This window comes from Chinchilla lanigera, unplaced genomic scaffold, assembly GCF_000276665.1.
Source record: "Chinchilla lanigera isolate Chin_1 unplaced genomic scaffold, ChiLan1.0 scaffold00142, whole genome shotgun sequence".
NCBI classification, from domain to species: Eukaryota; Metazoa; Chordata; class Mammalia; order Rodentia; family Chinchillidae; genus Chinchilla; species Chinchilla lanigera.
In genome coordinates this window covers 527,244-532,058 of record NW_004955543.1, presented here as the reverse complement: position 1 = coordinate 532,058, position 4,815 = coordinate 527,244, and positions in this window count along the sequence as shown.

Genomic DNA, 4,815 nt, shown 5'->3' with positions numbered 1-4,815 from the left:
CACAAAAAAAAAAAAAAAAAAAAGGCAATTTGGATGGTACAGTAAGTTCAGCTTGCTTGAAATTAAAATGTGTTTTTAAACAATGCTTTGAGAAATGAGCTCAAGGCCAGCCTGAACTGCACAGTGAGACCCTGTCTCAAAAAGAAAAAAAAAAAAAAAAAAAAAGGCAATCTGATCGAAAACAAGGAAATATATACATCTCTCTTTTCAGCTAATATGATTTTGTATTTGGCAAAGACTAGAGAATCAATAATAAACCTATGAAGGTATTCAGTATACTTTTTGAAATTATAAAAGTAACAATGAAAGTTTGCAGAAGCCAAGGGTGGCACACATCTGTAATCCCAGCATTCAGGCAAGAGGATTGCTGCAAGTTAAAAGTCAGCCTGGGCTACACAGGAAGCTCAAGGCCAGCCTGAATTTCATAGGGAGACCCTGTCTCAAAAAACATACAAACGGGCCAGGGACCAAACAAGCAAAAAAACAAACAAACAAACTCTAAAACAACAAAAAAGGAAAAAGTATTCAGCAAAGTGGAAGAAGATAAGTTTACCACAAAGAAATCAGTGGCTTTATATATACAACAATAATCAGAGTATCAGTCTAATGATTAAGAAAAACCTCTTTTACATTAGCAGCAAAGGGGCTTGGGGATTTGGCTCAGTGAGAGATCTTCTGCTTAGCAGGTTTGATCTCCAGTATTGTAAAGAAAAAAGAAAACACACATGTGTAAACATCATATTGTCTCCCTAATGTAAGAAACTGAAAGAGTAAACAAAATCCGAACAGAACAATAGATATTGTGAAAGGGAAAGAAACTGCTCAAAAGGAGAGAACAACTGGGATGGGGGAAAGGAAAAAAGAAAGAAGGCTGTATATACACACAAGATAGCTAGATAATTGTACTACTAATTTCTGTTGGTTTATTGAAAGGAACAGTTAATGCTTAACTTTTTCTTCTTTTTGAGCAATCTTGAATGCATATATCTGGTAATCTGAACAACTACTTTAAGATAACAATATGCAATATAACAACCATTGTTGATTTCCTATCATCTTGTTTTGAAATTCTGTATTGTTTTTAATGTTCTTCTAATTTTTATTCTCTTTTAAAAAAAGAAAAAGAAAACAATAGCAACAAAGAAAATAATATACTTAGGAAAGAACCTAACAAGATTTTTTTGTAGTGCTCAAAATTGAATCCAGGGTCTCCTACATAATACACAAGCACCTTACTGCTGGGCTTTACCTTCAGAAGACCTAACAAGAAATGTGGAAAAAAAAAAACTATATGAATAAATCTTTAACTTTTTTTTCGGTCTTTTTGAGACAGGATCTCACTATGCAGTTTAGGCAGGACTTGAACTCACTTTGTAGCCCAGGCTGGCCTCAAATTTGAATTGATCCTCCTGCCTCAGCCTGCCAAGTGCTGGGATTACAGGCATACACCACCACACTAGGCCAGAAGTCTTTAAACTTTTTAAAATTTAAAAATATATTTGACAAAAATGTATTTGTCAAAACTCATAGGGCATTACTGCACAAAAACTTTGCATCCTAATACTTGCAACTTCAAAAAATCTGATTTTTCTCAGGGACTCCAGAAAAGAATGAAGCTGGGCATGGTGGCACACGCCTGTAATCTCAGCACCTGGGAGGCTGAGGCAGGAGGATCACCATGAGTTCGAGGTCAGCCTGGGTTATATAAGCAAGTTCCAGGACAGCCTCCACTACATAGTGATACCCTGTCTCAAAAAAACCAAACCAAAACAAAACTTTCCTCCCTAAAAGAAGTAGAAAAGAAAAGAATGAAAACTGTGACAACACAGTGTGTGTTATAAAATGTATGATCTAACCTCCCTGAAGAGGAAACAGAGGGAACGATACTGAGCAAAGTCACTTTGGAACATGGTCCTTTGATTGGAAACTCCCAGGGGAACCAGCGAAGTGTACAAAGTATCTAACCCTATTTGGTAAGGTTGTTTCCGTGAGTATATGAGTGGATTAACAATCCTGGTACTGTACTGTAAGGGTCGAGAATCTCGCCGCGTGAAGGAAGACTCCAAGAGACGCTCTCTCATGCAATAAGCAAGGGGAGTTTATTTACCAGGCATGCGTGGGGCTCACTGAACGCGCAGGAACAGAGAGCGCCGAGCTGGGGTTAAGTCCGGCTTTTAAACCCAAAACCCACAAAGGGCGGGCCTTTGCAAGCAAAGTTACAAAGCAGATAGCACTGGTTAGTTCAAATTGACTTTTACAATCATTTGGGGGTTTTGTGAGAAGACTCAGGAATGAGGGAGTGTCAAAGGCAAGATAGTTGCTCTGAGTATGTTCCTTTGTGGTTTCTTTTCCCAAGGACAGGATGGGAGATATTTTCCTGAAACTCCTAACACCTTCTGGGCAGTCTCATGCTGCTTATCTATAGCCGGAGGACAGCTGGTTCTCATAAAATTTTCCCTTACAGTACTAGGGTTGAACAATTAAGTAAATGGGTGGCTGTCAGTGTGAATTCATATTTATATTTCTCATTTTTTTTGTGGTTCTGGGAATTGAATGCAGAGCCTTAGCACTGAGCTACATCCCAGCTGTTTTTGTTGTTGTGGTTTTGAAATAGGGTCTCACTAAGTCACTAAGTGGCCTAGATTGGAACAGAACTGGTGCTCCTCCTTCCTCAGCCTCTCAGCGTCCTGGGATTATAGGCATGCCTTACCATGCCTGGGTTATATTTATTTTAATACAGACAGATACATAAATAATTATAGTGCATACATGGGTACTATACATATTTTCTAGCTTCTAGGTGAAAGCCAACTGACAAACTGGGAGAAAATGTATGCAACATATATTACAGTTAAGTGTAACACAAAAATAGTGAAAAAGTCATCAGATATATGGTAAAATGTTCATTATACCTCCTCAGAGAAACCCATATTAAAACTACTAAAAAGCAAGGCACGGTGGCACATGGCTGTAATCCCAGCATTTAGGAGGCTGAGGCAGGAGGACTGCTTCGAGTTTGAGGTCAGCCTGGGCTACTTACTGAGCTCAAGGCCAGCCTGAACTGCATAGGGAGATACTATTTAAAACAAAACAAAACAAAACAAAACAAAACAAAAACCACCAAAACCAACCAACCAACAAACAAAAAAACCTACTAGGGATGGAGTATAGCTTGTTTGGTAGAGCACTTGCGTAACATTCATAAGGCTCTAGGTTCATCCCAGGCATGGCAAACTGGAAAAAAAAAAACTACACTAACAATGAGTAATAAAATTGTAATATATACACACTGTGGAATTCTAATCATCAATAAATGAATAAATGCTGATGCACAACTTGGCCTCAAAAGCATGGTACAAGGCTGGTCATGGTGGCACACACCTGTAATCCCAGCACTCAGGAGGCTGAGGCAGGAGTACTGTTGCAAGTTCGAGACCAGCCTGGGCTATAAAGTGAGCTGAAGGCCAGCCTGAACTGCATATCAAGATCCTGTCTCCAAAAAAAAAAAAAAAAAGCAAAAAAGCATGTTACTGAGTGACCATCTCATCCCATTTGTATGAAATTCTACAAGATACAATCTGAGAGGCAGGAAGCCCAACACTGCTTCTGTGGGATGGGAAGTGGGGGGAAGAGGAGGGACAGGGCAGAAAAGCTTTTGGGGATAATCAAAGGTTCTCTTGATTGTGGTGGTGATTATGAGGTTACAAACATTTTTCAATACTCACTGGATTGCACCCTTAAAATTGGTGCTTTTAGATGTAGATAAATAGGGTATCTCAATAAGCTTCATTAAATTACTAAAGAAATAAAAAAGATCCCTGGCTGAGAATATTTTCCCACAGCACTGAAATCATATCATTCCTATAAAAAAACAATAAAACTACACAGATACCTTTTTTTTTTTTTTGGTCTCTTTTGAGGCAGGGTCTCGCTATGCAGTTCAGGCTGGCCTTGAGCTCACTTTGTAGCTCAGGCTGGTCTCGAACTCACCACGATCCTCCTGCCTCAGCCTCCTGAGTGTTGGGATTACAGGCGTGAGCCATCACACCTGGCACAGATACCATTTACTACTTTCAGATCGGGGAGCCACAAGGGTTATAATGCATTTTAGTATTTATTTGTTATGTGTGTGCGTGCCTGTGTTTGAGATTGCTGGTTGTTGTACCCAGGCCTGGAGTGCTAAGCAAGTATTCTACCACAGAACAGCTCTAGCCCTTGTTTTTTTCTTTTTAAATGGAGCTTTTTTTTTTTTTTCTGATTCAGTGTCATTTTTTTTTTTTTCCTGTCAGGTACTTTAAATTTATAGATGGCTAGGTCCTTTACCTGACATCATGTACAGAATCATGTTAATAAAAATCAGTCAAGTCCTGAAGGGGGCGGGGTCAAAGGCTTCACTAGGGGCGGGATTTCCCTCTGGGGTCGCCCGGAGGAGGGCGGGAACAAGAACAGGGAAAGCTTCCGCTTTCATTTCCACAGTTATTAAATCAACCGTTCTCATTAAAGGAGAAGCGCGGAAGGGTGATTTTTCTGTCGGCAAACACTTGCCTAGCGACGAGTCCACCCAGGAGACGGGGATGCCATAATGTCGCACAACAATGGGTAGACTATAAAAGCTCAAAAGCCATATCAGATGACTTACAACGTGGAAAAACGTTACACTGCAATTTACCTGACCTTTCAGTTTTGTTCTTTTCTCTCCGTCCCTAAAATGCCAAACTTTTGTATTAGGTTCCTCCCCCTCCATGCCGGCCCATTGGTTCGGTCCAACTCTAACACCGACTTGATACACCAGCTGCGTCTGCGCAGAAAGCTAAA